This window comes from Trichosurus vulpecula, chromosome 6, assembly GCF_011100635.1.
Source record: "Trichosurus vulpecula isolate mTriVul1 chromosome 6, mTriVul1.pri, whole genome shotgun sequence".
NCBI lineage: Eukaryota > Metazoa > Chordata > Mammalia > Diprotodontia > Phalangeridae > Trichosurus > Trichosurus vulpecula.
In genome coordinates this window covers 83,875,432-83,897,684 of record NC_050578.1, presented here as the reverse complement: position 1 = coordinate 83,897,684, position 22,253 = coordinate 83,875,432, and positions in this window count along the sequence as shown.

The window sequence follows — 22,253 nt, the reverse complement described above, 5'->3', positions numbered from 1 at the left end:
CTGCTGCAACCAAGTACGTGAATCTGAGAGTTGGTAAGTGGAAACAATAGAAAAGAACCCCTCCACTAGTGAACTTCCTTAGGAGTCAACTTCTTCATTTGATCTTGAAGTAATTTGCCTTTGGTCTAGATAAGAGCCTACAAATGTTGTTGCCTTAATAACTGCTGAAAACAATTTCACCTGTGAATCTTGAGCTATGAAGAAATCCTCTTCCTTAGAACTTTTTCCCACCAGTCCCACTCCCCGTCAATTCCAACTCTTCTCATCATTGGCACCCTCCTCTAACACCTGAATTTCTCCAAGGATTTGCAAGTGTCTTGGGGGGATTACACCAAGGAATTTGTCCATTCCTGAAGAAAAATAGTCCATTAAATGAAACTAGGTCTGAATTACTACTGTTATTGAAAAGAAAATCTACTAGTTTTGGAGTTTGAGGACCGGGCTTCTAATCCCAGATCTGCCCCTTCTTACCTGTGTGACCTTGAGCAAATCATTTAACCTCTCTGACCTCAGTTTCCTTATATGAAAAGCAGGAAAATAGGGGGAGGATGTGGACCAGATGGCTTAATGGCTTCTAAGTCTGGGTATATTTGGGTGAAAAGTGGTGACTGTGGAAGGTCTAAGACTATTCCATAATTTTCCTCATTAGAATGGATGACCTTGGGCCTAAAACAATTTTTTCTTTTTTTATTATGAACTTAATAAACCTAAACATTTCAATGTACAAGAAAGAACAAGAATATATAACAAATTTTAAACTCATTTTATGGTTTTTTGTTTTAATTTTTTTCAGTTAAGTGTTTTTTCTCTCCCGCCTACCCCATTGGAAAAATAAAAAAGAAAAAAAATTACTTAGTTTTACTTTTACATATATGTGTATATATACATATATATGAAAAAGGTTGTAATGAAACAACTTGGTTTTTGTCTTCTATCCTTTTTTTGTTCTGTGCATTTTTAAGTGTTTGCTTTTTTCCCATAGGTATTTCATTATATGGATTTTCAACTTAAAAATGTTTTCTTGGAATGAATTCTGTTTATATTGTGAAATATAGGCATATTTTCTCTTAGTTGTTTTTCCTTTCTTTTTTTAAAGAAGCTTAAGGTTTGAAGGCTGGAGTAAGCTAGTATCCCACTAATTTTAGAAGTTATTGAGTCCAACTTACAGATGAGAAAGCAGGGAGGTTAAGTGACTTATAGGATAATATTGAACCATATTTAGAGTTGGTACTCTACCTCTGAGCCTTGGTGTGCTTACATAATATTATATGCTGTAGTTACTAACATAGGAAACATAACATATATAACATTGTACTAATAAAATAGTATATATCATATTTATCACTCTTGGCATCTTATCTCCTTATTAAACCATAAAATCTTCTAATGCAAGGACTGAATCCCATTGCAATTTTCTCCCTTATCAAGGAGCATAGGTGCTTAATAAATGCTTGCTGCATTAGAATACATTAATACCATTCTTTTGAGACAAGGGTAATGTTATGGAGGAGGGTACATCTGGACCCTGAATAAACTGACTGTTAAAATGAAGCTTTTAACATGAAACATGAGTGTGAATGACTGTTAAATATATGCCACAAACTTCACTACTCCATCTTCCGTTGGGTATTTTTTTTCTGATTGATCTTTTAAGTGTTTTATCTTTAGCTATGTTTTTTATAGTAAGCAACTTCTGGAATTACGTTGAACATGAATCTAAACTAAAAAGAAAAAAACAAGAAAGGTGTTGATCTGTACTTAGGCGGTATATTTCTTAGTACAATAAGTTTAGAGCTGGAAGGAACCACAGAGATCATCTAGTCAAATTCCCTCATTTTCCAGAAGAGGCAAGTGAGGACCCAAGTGGTTAATTGACTTTCTCAAAGTCATACAGGTTGTCAATGACAGAGCTGGGATTTGAAGTAGCTTCACACACACACACACACACACACACACACACATCTTTTAATTTTATCTTTTGGCTTTCTTTAAAGCTATAAAGATGGATTTGGTAATTGAAAATTGATTATGCTATTTTAATAATTATATTTAAAAAACCCACAATAATTGCTTCACATACTTTTCTTTTACTCCTCTTAGTTATCTGCATTTGGAGAAGTTTATACATAATCCACTATATCACAACTCATCTTACACCAATTACAGGAACGATAAGCAGAGGGCCTAGGAGAAAGCTGAATTTAAATCAATCCGGGAAGGGGCTGTTTTTAATTTTCACCTTTGTATATCTTCTTATGGCACTTTTCCTAGCACATAGTAGGCATGTAATAAATGCTTACTGAATTTAATTGAATAGTTACCCACTGTAGAGCTTGCCTTGCAAATTCAACTCCATTCAGTGCTAGCAAACTCATGGTGACTTGGGTATTTGAAGAGGATGATGAATTAAGACTCTCATATCAAAATACTGAAATGTTGAATTTGGAGGCCAGAATAAACAATACCCTAGGTGGTGCAATGGATAGAATGCAAGGCCTGGAGTCAGAATGAGTTCAAATCCAGCCACAGACCCTTATTAGATGTCTGGCTCTGGTAAGTCACTTAAACTTTTTGCCTTAGTTTTCTCATCTGTAAAATGAACTGGAGAAGGAAATGGCAAACCACTCCCGTGTTTTTGTTAAGAAAACCCCCAAAAAGGGTCATGAAGAGTCAGACACGACTAAAAATTGACTGAAATACAACATAACTGAAATGGTATTTACCCTAAACAGACTTAACTTATTTTCTTCCAGATTTAACCTTTAATGTAACTCAAAAACTTTTTTCTTTCAGCAAGAATGTTGTATGTGCAGGTAAGCACTCATGAAAATCCTTCTACTGCCTTCACCCCTTCTCTTCATCTTCAAACACTGTTTACTTTGCAACCACCTGCTCTGAGGGCTCTGCTGAGTACCACATTAGCAACTGAGACAGATCTAGTTTGCTTTGTTTAGTCTGAGCAGACTTGTGATTTAGGGAACTTATCTTCTGGGTAAATGCCAAATGAACCAGATCAGACTCTAGCCTGAACCTAAGCTAATTGTTGCCTTGGGGTTTTTGGTAATAAATCAACAGTTGCTGTTGTTGACAGGGCTTTCAAAAAACTCTCTCCCTCTCTCCCTCTCTCCCTCTCTCCCTCTCTGCCTCTCTGCCTCTCTCCCTCTCTCCCTCTCTCCCTCTCTCCCTCTCTCCCTCTCTCCCTCTCTGTCTCCCTCTCTGCCACTCTCTCTCTCTGTCTCTCTCCCTCTCTCCCTCTCTCCCTCTCTCCCTCTCTCCCTCTCTCCCTCTCTCCCTCTCTCCCTCTCTCCCTCTCTCCCTCTCTCCCTCTCTCCCTCTCTCCCTCTCTCCCTCTCTCCCTCTCTCCCTCTCTCCCTCATAGAGGAGAGAGTGCTGGATGTGGAGTGAGGAAACCTGAGTTCACTTCCTGGCCCTCTCTATGTCATCAGCCCTAGTCCTAATCTTGTACTTTCCCCCTGGGTCACCAGGCTCTCTTAGGTGAGCCTTGACTTTTTTCCCCCCTTTTCAGCCTTCTTTGCTTTGTTGGTATCCTGTCCTATCTCTCCAGCTCCCTTTTATGCCTTGTCTTCCTCCAGCAGAATGTAAGCTTTTCATAAGCAGACTGTCTTACATGTGTGTATTTGTATCCCCAGAACAGTGCCCGACACATGCTAAACAATACATCCTCTCAATTTCTCTCTCTCTCTCTCTCCCTTCCCTCTCTCTCTCTGACTCTCTTTTTCTCCCTTCTCCTCCCGTCCCCTCTCCTCTTTCCTCTCTTTGTCTCTGTGCCTCTTTCTTTCCCTCCTTGTTCATCTTTCTCATCTCTCTCTCCCCTTCCTTCCCTTTCTCTTTTCCCCTCCCTCTCTTTCTCTTTCTTTCTCTCTCTCTCATTTCTTTCTTTTATCACATTCTCTCTCATCTCCCTTTCCCCTCCTCTCTCTCTCTTTCCTCTTTCTTTCTCTCTCTTTCTCACTGACACACAGCTGGAATCTGCCCAGTACTTAGCAGCTGTGTGAGCATGATTAAGTGACTTCACTTTTTAGAGCCTGAGGTTCCTAATCTATAAAATGGAGACAAGAATACTTGCACAACCTTTCTCAGGAGGTTATTTTGGAGAAAATGTTTTGCAAACCTTAAACACTATGGAAATAGAAGTTATTATTTTTTTTTTTTGGTCTGGTTGCACTTCATTTTCTACCTTGAGAATTTGGCTGCAAGATGAAGCACTCTAGTTTTAGTTCATTCTTCACTTCTATACAATCTTAGGTAGGTCATCATAACTCTCTGTGCACGAATTTCTCCATATACAAATATAAAGGAAACAACATTCGCACTACCTGTCACATAGTGAATTATGTGGGGTAGAAAAACCCTGGGTACTTGCGGCCCAAGAGTAAGGAATTTAGCTTTGATGTTCATCCTGAACCTCCATGTTCTCTGATACCTCATTGTGATGGGAGATGACCCTCTGTATTCCTAGCCTGTACCAATAGGTTGGTCTAATCCAGCTTGAAAGGCCTTGAGTATGGGCCCAGTGTTGGGCTAAATGTTTGTTGTGCAAAGAAAAGGATAATTTCCCTTGAAAGCCTCATCAAATACATCAGCTATGGGGTGATAAAACTTTCAATCACAGCACAGGAACATCTACTAAATTGTAAAAGGGATGGTGATCTGTATTCAGAGAGGGAGTTTTCACACTGACCTTTTCAATATTGAAATTTGAGTCCATTTTGAAAATGTCAAAATTCCTACAAAGTGCTTTTCAGAAAGATTTGGAAGTAAGGATTTAGAATAGAGCTGAGATGCCAGGAGAAAAAACTTTCATTTTATTTTGACCTCCTTTATTGATTCACTTTCGGTACTAGCAAATGTTGCACTTACTAGAAGCATTTTTCTTTTCAATTTTTCTTATTTATGGAAGAAAACAAGAATTTCAATAACATAGTACAATAAAAAAAGATGATTGCACATTTGTAGCATTTTTCAAGTTTAAGTTGCTTTAAGATTGACCTGGGACTGGAGTATGGTCAAGTGTCCCTGAGAAAAATGTCCACATGATATGAGAGGACATATAAGCTGAAGGCATTAAAGAGGCCAAGTGGATAGTGAAGAAAAAAATAAACAAAATGTCTATCTAGGGTAAGTTGGAGGGAGTCCAAAGAAAGGAATCATGGTGTCTTATTCCAAATTGGAAAGTTCAACAAAGCCCTAACCCAAAGGGGGAAAAGATAGGTTTATTACCACAGATGGCTTTTAACTTTCAATATTTTTATAAAGCTGTGGCAAATGTTGGGGTTCATTGCAGTCTGGCCATTTCTGTCTTCCATGAATCATTACAAATGTAGCACATACTCCTAAAGGAATGGTAAATCGTGGATCTCGCTAAACTTTCTCTCAATAGAAATCTAACAAATTAAATGTTTATTTCTTGACCCCTATCTCTAGCCTGTTTTGCTTTCCAATCATGAAGATTAGAGTGAAACCCAGTAATAGTTCTTCTCTTTTGAATTGTCTTTAGGTCTCCTGCTGTTATTTTTGGGGCCCGCCTTCATCAGTAGGAGCTGCTATTAGGATGATAAGAAGTGACTGAGTTCTGTAAGAGACATCTGAAGAGGACAAATGGCCTTCCGAAGAACTACGCATTCCTAATGACTCGGGAAAATTTCTTTTAAAGTATTTACTTTGTCTTTGAAACAAACTATGTGTCAATTTAAAATAGGAATCTTAATTACACTCTCCACTGCCCTACCCAAATCCCTGAGTTTATAGATTAGAAATCTAATGGAGCTCTTCTGACATAAACAGATCTTTCGTTGGATAACATGAATGTCCAAACATTTCTCTTTTTACTGTCGGATTTTAATAGACATCATATAGCAGATGAGATTCTTTCTGCCTAGACTATAAGAGTGCTCATTTTTACTTTGGGGTCTGCGAGTTCATTGTTAGAAATCTTTCTACCCCTATTCAGGTTTAGTAGAAACTGCTTTTTTTTATCTGTGCACAATCTGTGATTGATTAAAGATTCCCTGACCCTTTTAGGGGAATACTGACATGTACCTTTATATTCTGGCTAAAGTCAACTAGGAGTCAGTCATAGCATCTCGCTGACCTAAGATTTACCTCTGTGAATAAAGGATTAGATATATGAGGTCAGTTCTTAAAATGGTGGATTGTGTGTGTGTGTTTACATGCATGCATGTTTTGCTTCATTTAAAATATAGCTTAATTTTGGTATTAGGAAAGGTATTCTTCTAAGTTTGGAATAAATCATACCGAGAGGCAATATTCTTTTTGTAATGCCTAGTGTTCTACTAGGGAATTTAGCATGATGCGAGGTCAGTCTTGGACCCTTTCCAAAGGAGTTTAAGGAACAGAGAATACAATCACACCTATAGCATGTTCTCTAAGCCATGAACTCTAAACATTGGGGTTAGAGAGAGACTTTGTGATATCTAAAATTCTGTGATTCTGTAGTTATGACCTTGACCCACTCTTCCTAAAGAACCCCGGCTAAAGTACCTCATTCATTTGAATGAGTAAAACAGAGCTAGTGATGTGACAGGGAACGCTGTTTAGACAACCAAGTAAATATTCACAGAATAACGAAATGACATTTAATACCCTGAAAAATAAATGCCAAATAAGTGCATGTAACTAAACTTGAGAAGGACTGGTATAGTGGAATAAAGGAAAGAATGCTGGATTTAGTCAGGTGACATGGGTTTGAATATCAGCCTAGGCACTTATCACTTACATGATCATGGGTAAGCTCCTTTCTAAACATCAGTTTTCTAATATCTAAAATGGGAAAAATAGTACTTGCCTTGGTTTTTACTGAAGAAAGTGCCTCATAAACCTCACCACAATAATCTTGGCTTAAGGTTCACCAAAAAATCACAGTGGACTGGAGGATCCCTAAGTTCTCTTCCAATATGATTAAGCACATCTCTTAAGTGATGCTTACAACACTGGGATAGGAATGAGACTTGTGATTTTATTGGTATGGGGAATTCCCGAATGATGGTATTTCCTCTACCAGTGGGATTAGGGTTGTACCTCATCTGCAATTTATAATCTTTCAGAGTTACTTATGTAACTCAGAAAGATATCAGATCATTTGCTCAGTCATGCAGCCGGTACATTTAGGAGCTGTTTTGAACCCATGTCTTTTACCCCCTCAAGGCCGGCTGTCAATCTACTATGCTATGCTGTCTTTCACGGTTACAATTTATCCAGGCTTACATACTAAGTGGGGAATTATACAAATGAAGAAGGCATTGACCTTGATTTAGAGGAGATTACAATCTATTTGGGGAAATAAGATCATGGGAAAACCTTGGGGTTCCTCCTTATTCAGGAAGCACTGTATATGCAGACATTTTCCAAAATAGGCATTAAGTTATTATTAAACTGCTGAGTGGTTTCATTGATCACCAGAAATTCGAGTATGAACTGAGAGCAAAGAGCTTATTCCAACTTCTCTCAGGAGTGTCTGGTGCTCCCAGTGACTTGCTGTAGGCAAACCCTACAATGAGTGGCCGAATTTCTCCTTTTTTTTTTTTAAATTTGAACTACAATGGTCCTGTCCAAAGTGGTTTTGCGTGCACATCTTTACACTTCCTTGGTTTCATTAATGTTTTACTAAATAGGCTAATCAGCTACTGGTAAAATCTTTATATGTTCTCAATGTTCCATGATTAGAAACACCCTTAAGAAATGTCACCCTGACCTGGAATGGAGAGTATGAAACCCATCATGTTCGAAGCTAAGCATGAGATCCTGCTGCTATCCCAGATTCTAGGCTGAGATTCTCAGATTAATTAAGAGACCATCTCAATTCTGCTCTTGGAATTAGGATGTTTACTGGCACAAATGTCTTTGGTTTTATACACACATACACACCACATCAACTCTGAGTCATTTTGCTTTTTGAGAACCCCATGAATATTTTTCCCAACTTCATTAATCATATTCTAAAATCACCGCCTTCTTGCAGCACACTTTGCCAGTCTGTTCTGTAAAAAAACAAGGGAATAGTTTAGTCACCCTACTAATAAAGCTTAACTTGTCCATTTCTGATTTTTCTTCCTGCCACAAAGACATGGGGTCGTCAGACGTGGCTCTTAGACATGACTCAGAGGCTGTAAATGTTGGGGCGTGTGTGTGTGGGCATTCATATACATTGACCGCAGGACAATTAAAAGTCCTTTCTTGACCTGTGGACTTTGTGCAGGCTTTAGGAATTGTGGGAAATGAGTGGTAGGGGCTGATTTTACCTGATGACAGTCATTCCAGGAAGGAGGGCATTCTGCCATGTTCTCTGATAGATATGGTCTCTTATGGCTTTCCCAGGTACTCTCAAGTACTCCATTTAACTCATCTCCTTCCCTGCCCCTCCCCTGCCAACACAAATTTAGGTTATAAGAATGCTGACCATAAGAAACTCAGCATAAATCCAAACATACACATGTTGGAAGTAGGCAAAATATTTTTATTTCTAAATGTATCTCTAAATTGGTAATGGTTTTCCTCATTTTCAGAACTTCCACAAAAAAGGTAGCAGCCATAGAGATTCAAGGCAGTGTGGCATAGTAGACCGAGTGCTGGATTCGGAGTCTGAAAGACTCAGATTCAGATTTGACCTCTGATCTTTACAAGCTGTATGACTATGGACAAAGCTCTTAACCCTTTGTGAGCCACAGTTTCCTTATTTATAAAAGTTGTATAATTGTATCTGTAGAAACTTCCTTTCAGGTTTGCTATGAGGCTGCAGTGAGAATTTTTGCAAAGTGCTTTGCAAACTTTAAAACTTTATGTAGATATCAGGTGTTATTCATACAAACATAGGGGATAAATTCTGAATAGATGACTTTTCATAGCAGGATTCTTTACCTTTTTTGTGTCATGGTCCCCTGTGGTAGTCTGGTGAAATCCATGGATGTCTTCTTTGAATAAAGTTTTTGAAAACATGAGATTATATAGGAAATTAATAATATTGAAACACAGTTATCAAAATATAAAAAAACCAAGTTCATAGACCCCAGATCTAGAGATTAACTGAAATATCCTATGTACAAAATAAGTTTCTTCATCAATCTTAACCTATTATACTTCTATCCATCCTTTAAATCTCAATTCAAATACTGCCTCTTTCAGGAAGCCTCCTCTAACCTCCTATGGGTAACAACTCCCCCTCCCCACCAGCACAAAACTCATAGGGATATTAGAAGTTAGATTATTCTGTGAGTAACCTTTGGGATGGCCCATGAAAAATGTAGAGGAAAACATCCTTTGTATGTAGAGGAAATTCTTTGATGGGCCGCAGGTTCTGTCGGCCTGATCTAGTGTCTCATTCTATAACTCTTTTTTTTGTCATTGTCTTTTGAGATCTCCCATAAAAAAAACATCTCATGAGCAGAAAAAAGTAATGTCATCATTCTGACTTCCATCCCTCCAACTGTAGAGAAATGTCTGCTTTTGTCAAATCACACAGCTTACAGGGCTCAAATGCAAATTCAAGAAATCATCAAACCAGGGTAAAAGCTTAAATATTTTCACTTTTGGAACAAGCCGCCCCTGATTATATTCAGAAAGGTAAGAGTTTCCTTAATTACAGTGGCACTGAATATATACTCTTCTGGGCACTGCCCCTGTGACAACGGCAGAATCTTGAGTATCTCTCTGCTGCTAGCTGCAGACTGGACAAGATCACTTCAATTATTCCTTGACAGGCAAATCAAGGACAACCCAGCAGGCTCATGTCTCCTATAACAAAAGATAGTTCCAGAGGCCTTTGCAATGACAATCAAGCGATGATTCTTAAAAGCTCAAGTTTATCAGATCCGTAGCATCAATTTCCCAATTGCTCTCTGTCCTACAAGTGACAAGATAAAGATTAATTTTCTTACCTTCTAGGTTTTCATCTTGGAACAGTAGATGCCTCTGACATAACCTGTATACCAAAGATAAGTAGTAAAAGGCATGAGCCACAGTTTGAGAAAAGCCTCAAAATGTGCTGATGCCCATGGTAATCAAAGCTGGGTTACAAACTGCTTGCTTGCACATTTTGCAGGGTCCCTACTACTTTGTGTTTCTAAGTAAACACATCAAATGTACTCAGCTTTTATTAGATGTCCTTTAGCTTATCACTAAATATACAGTGTCATCCAGTACCCACATGCTTGCTGTCTATATCCCAACTGAAATATTCCTTACAAGTGATGTTACCATGACAACATACTTTGGCATTTAAAGATAACGAGCTGCTCTAATAATAATAATTCATGTTTCTATAGCACTTTGTTTTATAATGTTCTTTCTTCAGAGTTATCCTGCTAGATAGTTAGAGCAAGTATTAATAGTCATCCTATGTTACCAATGAGGAAAATGGGACTTAGAGTGTCTTTCTCAGAGTCCTACTATTTTTTAAGAACTGGGGCTTGAATGTAGGTCTTTTGGTTCCATATTCAGCACTCTCATATTAAAGAAACTTTCTCCATGAAGATTCAGTATGTGAGTTGAAATGCTGCTTTGGGGGGACCATTTGGAAGGCAGAAAAATTGCCTCAGCATTGAAACACATTGCCTTTCAACACCCAATCCCAACAGATTTCCCCCAATCCTTCGTACCCTTCTTGGAGTAGCAGTGCTCCTATTGTCTATGGATAGGACTGGCTTGTTTGTTATATAGAATTGAAATAGATGAAACTGCAGAAATTAGGTTCTAGATGGTAAAACCCGCTAACTCATGGCCTGGAGTTGTTTAATTTGTCATGAGTATAAAATCAGAGGATGTTAGTTGTGGATGTGTCATATCATCAGAAGACTGATCCTGTTTTTTGTTTTTAACCTCTACAGATTATTAAGATGCACTTGCTTATTCCTCATACTGCTCCCAGGTCAGAATAATGTGGCACAAAAAATATACATGCATATATATATAATGCATATATATATATACACACACACACACACACATATACATAAACTTAGAATCACAGCATATTAGAGCTGGAATTGACCTTTAAGACCATCCAGTTCAACATCTTCATTTAACAAAAAAAGAGAATAGATTTCAGGGAAGGGAAATGATTTGTCCAAGGCCACATAGAGTTATTGGCAAAGCCACTTGAGTCAAAGCTCATTGAGTCAGATTCTCCTTATGCCTCAATAACTATTTGGTGGTAAATTGGACCTTCAATTTAACATTTTCACATTAACATTTCACACTAACATTTTCAAATCACCAGGTTTTTACTGTATAGCCTAAGTAGTGAACTAAATGTTCTAGGGGAGAATAGAGATCTTTAGAAGATAGGTCTTAGAGCTGGATTTTCATTTAACCGTTTAATTTTCTAGACAAGTAAAAAAAGTGATTTTCCCTAAGGTCACGAAACTAGCCCTGGCAGAGATCACATAGCTAGCTGGAAGAATACAGGTCTCCTGACTCATTTAAGTCCTCTTCCTGTTATAGCAATACATAATTTCTCCAGCTGTCCTCCATGCCCCTATTAGCTATGTCTAGTGACAGTCCCTTTTTATCACATTAGGTACCTCAAACCATCTAGTACATATTCAGATCTATCAAGGAATGGCCTCCTACTTTAAAGTTCAACCTAACCCTTTAATTTTACCCTGTTCAAGAGTAGGGGTCTGGTCAGAACTGGACCCCTGAAACTCCAGCTCCATTATGTAGCTTTCCACCCTGGCCTATTATCCTAAGTATCTACCTATCGAGACAGACTCTGCCATGACCCAGGTTTGAGTTTCAAGGTGGCATGGTCCCTATTGGAGTCTAAAGCACCAGCTTCATTTTTAAACGCCCAATTCTGGTTAGGCAACTGCAGGTAAAACACCTTTCTGTCCTTTCTATGCTTTAACATTTCTGATATGAATTACTAATAATCAGGAGGTTTTTTGTAAGAGCTGTGGCATCATCAGTCAAATCTGCATTAAGAAGAAGAAAGAAAGTCAAACACATAAGGTAAAGAATTTCTTTTTTGTCCTTCTGGAAATGTGCTCCTGTCAGCTGGAATCCTAGGCTCTGTGCCAGGCTATCTCTTCCCTATCCCAGCCCAGGCTGAGCTGTTCAGCAGTCTCAAACGTCTGCTGGGTTCTGAAAGCTGCAGTGTGACTTTGTTAGACCAGTTCTCCTCCTCCTTCTCTGACCAAGGTGAAGAGAAAGGACACAGACTATTCCAGGTTGGCCATGGGGGAAAAGTTTTTAATCAGCTATAATACATCTCTGGCTCTGTTTCTTTTGTCCTTGCCTTAGCTTGTCAAATTCTGTGTTCCCAGTACCAGAAGCCCAGGAAGAGTGTTTGAGTTGAAGGTGGAGATGGAGGGGTGGGGGAGAGAGGAGGTGATAAGAGGCACCAGCACCCATCTTTAGAGTGCTGGACTAGAAGGTAAAAGGCCTGAGTTCTAGTCCCAGCTCTTTCGTTAGCTGTGTGTGTGCTTGGGGGTTCATTGTCTAACCATTCTCTATCCACTTTGCTGGGGCAGGCAGGTGGTGCAGTGAATAGAGTGCCAGGCCTGGAGTCAGGAACACCTGAGTTTGAATCTTTTCTTGACAATTTACTGTATGACCCTGAGCAAATCACTTAGCTTCTGTTTGCCTTGCTTTCCTCATCTATAAAATCAGCCAGAGAAGGAAAAGGCAAACCACTCCAGTATCTTTGCCAAGAAAACCCCAAATGGCATCGTGAAAAGTTGGACTCGATTGAAATGACTCAAACAACAAAATCCTCTTAGATTCCTCACTTTCTTTCAAGTGCTGCCTTCTACAGAAAGTCTTTCTTGATGTCTCTATCTGCTAGCGCTTTCTTCCCCTTCCTCTAAATTATCTTCTACTTATTTTGTGTATTTTTGTCTTATCCCAAGTTAGACCTATTTTGTGTATTCCTCCTTCTATAAATGTTTTCTCCTGGGAGAAGACTGTAAGATCTTCAAGGTCAGGGATGGTTTCACTTTTGTTTTTGTATCCCTGGTGCTAAAAAAGCTGGTTGGTTGATGGATTCATATGTAAAGTGAGGGGATTAAACCAATTCTTTGAAAAATTATGATTTTAAGGTTCTACTGTATTCTCCCTTGAGTTCTGTTTTTTTTTTGGACTGATAGTAGACTGTTGGCACTCTTTTCCCAAATGATGTAATAGGGAATTCTATATATATCTTTTATCTCTTCTTTTTAACCCTCTGGGAGAAAAAGAATGAGTCCCTTTTATTCTCCTTAGGTAACAGGAGGAATAAATAGGAGGTTCCCTCCTGATAATGTAAGGTAGTTCCATGTCTCCACCATCCAAAATGTGTCAACAGAGTCCTTTAGCCTATTTGTCTCTATTGAAGTCCCAGAGAGTCATCTTTCCAACCATGAAGCTTTATTGTATCCCTTGAAGGCTGATTTTTAAAGCTGAGGATTCTTAATTGCTCTTCTCAATGCAATCTCATATCTATGAATCTGTTAGAACCCTGCTACTCCCACTGTCCCGGGTCACTGGCCACATATTTGCTAATGCTTCCATTTTCTCCTTTATAGGCACACTTATCCCTTGCTCTTTTCAGAGTGGGCTTTTGCTTGCAGAACTCTTATCCCTGTATTTGAGGAGCTGCTCACCACCCAGGGTATATCTGATCTGAATTCTGGCCAACTATGTCTTCCTAAGTCAGCAGGTTTCCTCCAAAATTTATCATTATTTCCTGTGTGAAATCCTGTCCTTTCCAATGCAGTTAGACATGGGAAGCTGCAAAAATCAGGTGTGTATTTAGACAGGACTTTCCCTCTTCCCAGCCAACTGCTTATGAATCTCAGTGAGACCAGGGGAAAGCTGATGGTGGCTGGATCAGTCAGACTAAAGAGAATCTGTCCTTCCCAAGGTTATACAGAGTGTCCAGGGTTGGATGACATCCACAAAGCAGATTGGGTAGGTTTCCATGATGTTAAGCTGCTGGACAGAGTTTCCAGGGAGGGGCATGATCCTGCTACTTCATTCTCAGCCCTGGAAAGTAGTGGTGGGTGGGGGAAGGGGAAGTTACCCAACCAGCTACTGGGATGTATAGCTCTTTAGTGGAGTAGCTATAGTTTTGAAATAGCTGTGCTGGAAATACAGGGTTTTTCCCCTGATGGCCTAGAATGAGACTGAAGACTTTGCTATATAACCTTATTTTAATTGTACTGAAAAATTACTTTATTTTTTCTAATTCTTTGTACTAGAGGTAACTTGCAATAGCATACAGCATTCTGGACTAGAAGTCAGGAAGACTTGGGTTCAAATCGCACCTCTGATACTAGCTGTGTGACCATGGACAAATCACTTAACTTGTCTGAGACTCAGGCTATTCTTTAAGACTGAGTACTAAGTGATAAGAGTTCTCACTCTGGTGAAACCACAAATCTTTATGTACCCTGGATGCATGTCCTGACTAGTACAAATAATGAATCCTTTGGAGTGATTCAATGTATTCAAATTCATACTATTTGAAATTATAATTATGTTAAAAACAGTGATTGGTTCCAGTCCAATGGATATATGCAGTGAAAACTGGAAGAACACACTCTTCCAGGAAACTGATTATTTGTACTAACTAGGACCTAGCTTTATCTAAAATATAAACATATTTATGTGTTAAAAAATGATTGTTGTTCTGAAACTTTATTTATTGATAGGTCTTTAATGATATTGACCCAGAAATTCCATTTATAGTTTGTTTTCAGTGTTGTTGGTATTTTTAACAAAGGGTTTCAAGCTCAAAACAATAGTTTCCTAATAAATATCCATTTTTATCTGGCATAAGGATGGCTTCTTTCCTGAAAATGGGTTGGGGATATTTCTCTAGGCTTAGCATCAAAGGACATGTAACAACTACAAGTAGGATTAACTTTGAAAAGTACTGTGAAACTTACTCTGTTTACCTGTAGTACTCTTTTAGAGATCTTCCAGTTATAACTCTAGTTAGGAGGCCGAAGTTCCTTTGTATTTGCCTTATCTTTTCTGTCACACGGATATGATATAGTGGGAAGGAGACTGGGCTTTGAGATCAGAACATTTGACCTTAAATGCTGGTTCTGCCTCTTACTAGCTAGGTAACCCAGTGTCCATATGTATAAATTGGATATAACAATACCTGCAGTACTTATCTCATAAAATTGTTAGAATCAAGTGAAAGTTTATTCTCTGTAATCCTGAAACACCATATAAATGTCACCTATTGTTTACATTGTTAGCACTTTATGGAATCACATTCTTTTCCTTAAGCATGATAACCCAGTGACTGCACCCACTTTTTGACAACAGAGAAAGAAGAGTTCATCTTACTGGTTTGAAAAATGTGAACAGGTTGGCCCTTCCAGTATCATTATTAATATAGCCCAAATGCGTGATGGAAAAACCAGGGATTCTAATTCCTCATTGTAGATATGACTTGGTTCTAAAGATGGCTCAAGAAAGAAAGGTGCTACATTTTGTAGGCAGCTAGGTTATGCTAGGTCTTGAATTAGGAAGACCTGAGTTCAAATTGCCTTCAGATATGTCCTAGCTGTGTGATCCTGGGTAAGTCACAAAACCTCTATCTGCCTTAGTTTCCTTATCTGTTGACTTCAGACAATAGTTAAAACACCTAGATCCAGAGGTGTTGTGAGGATAAAATGAGACCATGTTTGTAAACCACTTTGCAGACTTCAAAGTGATATATAAATGCTGGTGGTGATAATGGTGGTGATGATGATGATGATGGTGGTGGTCCTCTTCACTAGTAGATCCTAAGTTCTTTACAGGTAGATACAGCCAGATATAATCAAATGAACTTGACTCCGGATATTGTAGGGGGCCAAGGATTACATGACTTGAACTAGCTATGTGGCATGCTTGTTTCCCAAGGACAGAACGTTTAGGCTTATCTACAAATTAGGGCTACAGAGAGGCATGTTTCCAGAAATACTTTATAACACAGCACACTATATCTAAGATAAGGGGCACATTTAATTATTCCTTCAGGAGAAAATATCTTCTCAGGGAGAAGGAAGGGATGGGGAAAAGTGCTTACCTATTAAGGAGAAGCTATCTGATGTAGTGAATAGAATGCTAGACCTGGAAACTGGACCAGGAAGAGCTGGGTCTAAATTCTGCCACAGGCACTTATTGAATGAGCCTGTTTTTCATCACCTGGCCTTTCCACACCTTTTCAGTCTTTTTACACTTTAATGCCCTCTACGCACTCCACAACTGATCTGGCTACACTAGCCTACCCATTCTCCAAACATGATACTTCACCTCTTGGCTGTCTCCCATGCCCAGCATCCTTTTTCTCCTCACTTTGACCTCTGTATCTCTGGCTGCCTTCATGATGCAGCTCAAATCTAACCTTCTATAGGAAGCTTTTCCTGACCACTCCCACCCCTCCCCAGCTGCTCTGAGATTATGTCCTATGTACTATGTATATAATATGTATGTACCTAGTTATTTACATGTTTTCTTCCCCCTTAGGATATGAGTTCCTTGAAGCTGGGGGATATTTTGGCCTTTCTTTATATCCCCACCCCTTAGGTCAGTGCCTGGCATATACTAGGCACTTAATAAATGAATGTTGACTGATTGACATGGGCAAGTTATTTAATGACTTTACCTTTGTTTTCTCATCTTCAAAATGAATATGATAATGAGGCTGAAATGAGATGATGCACATTGTATGTAAAGAAATATATCAAATTGTATGTAAAAATTGTATATGCACATTGTATGTAAAAATTGTGTATACAAATCGTATGTAAAAATTGTGTGTGCACATTGTGTGTAAAAAATTTTGTACGCACATTGCATGTAAAAAAATTGTGTATGCACATTGTATGTAAAAAAATGCACCTAAAGCTGCATGTCACCTCAGAATTGTGGTTCTTATTATTATGCATGGGGATTAGTCTGGAGGAGAGGGGGTTCAGGATGGTCTCTTAGGGCACTGATAATGACTGGGGGGTTAGAGCTATTGATAAAAGAAGACCATGGCAGTAGCAGGCAGGATAGTTGATAGAATGCAGCATCTGGCATGTAGCTTAGCTTTTCATGGTCATCCGTATTAGCCTTATAGTCTCAGGATGGTGAAGAATGGTGTTTGCTTCATGTTTATCTTGATGTCATATCCAATCAAACTCCTATCAAATGTTCTTACCTTCCCAATTGAATGGCAAGGTGTTATGGGTACATTACTGGTTAGTTCAGTTCTCCATACTCATGAGATGGAGTGCAAAGTTTCCTTTTTCCCCTGGCTGGCTCAATTTAGTTTATTCTGTTTCACTGGCACAGACTACTCCAAAGGCCAGTTGAATTTCTTATAAATACATACTTGTGGGTGGCAAGGGGCACTGGGCAAAGCAGAGTAAATTGCTCTATGCTAACTCATTCTACCTAATGGAAAAATACCGTAAAGCGTATGGTCTGTTGATGGAGAAGGGGTATAATTTTTATATATGAAGGAGAGTGTGTTGTATTTGAGGAGCTAGGTGGCAGAATGGCTTAGAATCAGAAAGACTCATCAAATTCAGTCTCAGACATTTACTAGCTGTGTGACCCTGGGCAAGTCACTTAATCTCTGTTTGCCTTAGTCTCCTTATCTGTAAAATGAGCCAGACAAGGAAATGGCAAAGCTAGAAAACAAGAAAACTCCCCCAGAAAGAATGATGAAGAGGGGGAAATAACTGAAATCACTGAGCAACAACAACTTTTATATTTGCTTTAGAGAGGCAGCGTGGGATAAGGGAAAGGGGGCTGTTTGAGAGGTCATGGGTTGATACGGTGGAAAAGCCACAGACTCTGAAGGTAGAAGACTTGGGTTCAAATTAAAATTTCTGATTTTTTCTTACTGGTGTGGCCTCGGGTGAGCCCAATCTTGATCTCCTGAGCTCTAGTTTTGTCATATATAAAATGTGGCCTTTAAGGTCCTAGCTTCACATTGATGATTTTGTGATTAGAAGGACCTTGGTTCAAGTCCTGCGCCTGACATATACTGGCTGTGTGACCCCCTAGGTAACTCAGTGCCCCTAGGAAAATCCAGAAGACTATGGACTAAGTTTGTCAATTCCTATTGGTAGAAGTTTATATACTGGGAGTTCTTATATCAATGACATGACAGGTCCTGACTCTCCTCCTCCCTCTCCCCCTACCCTACATGGGAATCATGAAATCATTGACTCTTATAGCTACGAAGGACCTTTAAGGATCCATCAAGTCCAACATCTTTGTTTCATATGCGGAAAAACTGAGGTTTTTGAGAGGTAAAGTGACTTGTTCCAAGATTGCATAGTTAATGGCAGAGACAGTCCTGCCAAGTGTTCTGGAAGCTCTTTCTACTACAATGTATGTTAAATTTTGAATTGCGAAATAGACATTTAATGGATAAATTCAGTTTGCTGTTACAGTTAATCTGATTAATAATTCATCTGGATAAAAAATATGTCTTTGTCTTTTTAATCTGAGGTTACAGAGTTAGGGGACTTCTTTCTGTTTTCCATTCTTAGCCAGATTTTCAGGATGATTATCTGGACTGAATTTTTGACTCATTCAAAAGCATTTTGATTTCAATGAAAAAATAAGCAGGACAGACAGATGTTCTCTTAGAGATAAGTCATGAATTATAAAGACATACTTTACCCTCCCTACCTCTGCTTGGATCTCTAATCAGATACTCGACTTAAGGACAGCTGTTATATATAAAAGGCAAAGGAAATCCTTAAGTGAATTTCAAATCAATGCCATATTCAGGGCTGCATTTCTTTGTGGTGGACCACACAAGGAAAACCTAATGCTAGGTGAATAATTCTTCTCCTTTCCGGAGGGTGAAAGGGTATAAAATAAATCTTAGAAGACAACCATTCAACTCCTATCAAATTCAGGTACAGGTCAAATCTATCAAGCACCAAACAGAGTTGTCAGCCAGTGAATTAAAGGAGTAAAATCTAGAATAGTTCAATCACAGATCTAGAATGGGAAGTGATTTCAGCAGCTTTTTAGGCAAATCCCTTCATTTTACAGACTTGGAAACTGGGGCCCAGAGAGGTTGGTTAGTGACCTGTTTAAGGTCAAATAGTGCCATTTCTAGGATGTAATCTGGGTGGTTCTCATTGTGAAGCAGAACCAGACCTGAAGGCAATGTTGACATAGGTGAAATCCTGGGCTCTGCCTGCCACTGAGTCTCTGAAGTCCCATCTAGCTCTAAATATATGATCCTATCATGTCTCTTAACCCTTTTTGAGTCCTGGACCCTTTGGCTATCTGGCGAAACCTGTGGGCCCTTTCTCAGAATGTTTTTAAATCCTTGAAATAAAATACAGATAATTGCAAAGAAAACCCATTTATATTGGAATACAGCTATGTCTGTCTGTCTGTGCCTATCTTTTCTCTCTCATTTATCTACTACATCTATCTTTGTATATCTTCTATCATCTTTCTATTTCATCTATTCATTATGCAGCTACCTCTCCCTCTACATATTCATATGCATACAAATAGAAGTGTAAATACATATAGACAAATGTGTGCACATATGTGTTTATATACACTCATATGTTTGCATACATGTATGTATATGTATACACAATACAAACGTATACATACATATATATGTGTATGTATGTGTCTATATACATATTGTACACACATATACATATACACATATACATACGCACGTATCTATCTATCTATCTATCAGGGATATCAGGTTACGAACTCCTTTTCTGAAGCAAAGATAGTGCTTAACACAGGAGACTGAGTAGTAGTAGCATAATAGGCATAAATGGATGAAATATTTTTGGACAAGGGGTCTTCTCAGAACCTTGTAGGTCAACCCACATAGATGTCTACCTACTTTGCCTATAGTCCAACCCTATGCCGAACCATTCTTTGTCCTCAACAGTAAGATTTGAGAGCTGGAATATTTAAATACAGCTATTGTAACCTGAAACAGAGAGATGGGCCATGCTGACTTTATTGTGGAGCTTTTTGCACAGCAGGAACAGTACTGGCCAAGGTAATAATGCTCACGAAGAACCCAGTGTTAGCCAACTGCTGAAGAGCAGATGCCAAGTAAGACATAGGGAAGCCAAGGACATGATCAGCAGTGACTGAGCTGGCAATTGTCTCTTTCCGAGTACTTTCCAAAGTGTTTTAGATGAGATATCAGCAAGATTATGCATCGCTTCCTGCATTGCAAAGTTAGTGATCTATTCAGCTACTAACAATCAGTGCCATCCCTAGAGGTGGGGAAGGGGGGAATGTAGGAGAGTTGTGGGAGGGAGGAAGTGTAGAATATTTCTTTGGTGTACCTTAGGAAGGAGAAAAATTGTAAATGGCCTTCTTCAAGTCTTGATATGGACTTGTGAGTCTCTGCTCTTTTCCAGTGACTGGGGAACTATGTAACTATGAAAAGTAAATCTTAGCAGGTCAATTTAACTGAAAAATAAATATAAATATAATCATCTCCTATAAGGGAGAGAATAAACATGAGCAGGCTAGTGCTGTTTTTCCAGAATAATTAAGTAGGAGGTGATGATTATCAGATATCATGGTAGCAGTACAATGTAGTGGTTAGAGCACTGGGAATCAGGAAGGAAGGTTCTAATTCTGCTTCAGACAATTACTTGCTTTGTGACTGGCTATGCCTCCAGTCTCAATTTCCTCACCTATAAAATGAAGATAGCAATAATACCCAATGGAGATTAAAAGTATAATTATGTATATTGCTATGAAAAACTTAAAAATTTTATATAATTGTTGGCTTTGATAATGATGTTTGCCCATTAGGTATCAATGTATCAAAAACTCAAGTGAAACTGAGATCTCAGATTAGAGAGTGTCCTCCCAAATCCCAGGGTCACAAACTGTGGGATCCTGGGTAAATCATGTTGCCTCTCAATATCCCGGGCAACAACTTTGAATGAAGTTCCAATCTGTGTTGATGAGAGTTCTCTGGAGTGGACTCATCCTAGTAACTTTACGGCTCAAGGGGAAATGAGATGCATTGGTAATGGGGATAATAACATTGATGATGATGATGATGATGACGATGATGAAGATGATGATGGCAGCACGTCCAGGGTTGTTGGGAGGATGAGATAAAATATTCATAGTTTTCTGTGTACCTTAAAGTGCTATCAACACCACCACTATGGGCATAAAAATAATTGAGACAGTCCCTGCTTTGTCAAGGGGCCACTAAAGGAGGAGGCTCTTCTCCATTGGGGAGCTACCGTTTTTTGAGTAGAATGTTTGCTTTTGTCGGTGTATGTCCCCATATATGTCCCCTCCTTCTACTCAGATGGTAACCTGTTGTTGACTTTAGAAAAGGAGTCTCATACCATTATAAATATGAGGGACTTGAAAGAGCCCTGGATTTGGAGTCAAAGACCTAAGTTCCAATCCCAGCTCTGCCACTTGTGACCCTGAGCAAGTGACTCGTCCTCTCTGAAACTCGGCTTCCTCATCTGTAAGTCATGGAGGTAGAACTGACCATTGCAGCTCCTTTAGTTTTAAATCTTTGATCCTATGTTCCCACATTCCCTAAGGATGTCTCTAGTTCCTGCAGGGCAAGGATTGTTTCCTTTTTGTTTTTGGCTTCCCAGGGCCTAGCCCACTTAATGACTCTTAAATTGAAAAGTGAATTAAAAGTGAGTTAAAATGAATAATTTAAAAGTACCTTTGAGCTTCATTAATCTATCATTCATAGATTAGAATTGGGAAGAATTTTAGAGGCCATACAGTCCAGTTTTCTCATTTTTGTGGATGAGCAAACTGAGGCCCAGAGAAGGGAAGTCACTTTGTTCAAGACCACATGGGTAACAGTTGTAGAGTTAGGATTTTAACCAAGGACCTTTGATGTCAAATCCAGAACTCTTTCTACCACACTATCCTGCCTTGTGATTCTCTTTGCCATTGGAATGAAAAGTGACCTCATTGGGACTGTGTAATGTAATATACTCCTGATTTATATGACCACATCCTTCCCCTGAAACATATATCTCAATATCATCTTTAACCTACAACTAGGTCATTATCAAAGAATCACTGAGGACTTTCTAATGATTTTCATATACATGGAGACAGAACTTTTGATTGGCTCAGTTAGCTATGATCTTTCTGCATGTTGGCATGATTATCACGTACATCTATTCAGAAGTCATAGGCTAACAATGCATGTATTTATTTACATGTTTGTGTATATATGTACATGTTATAGCTATATCAAATGTTTCACAGAATTCCTCATCAAC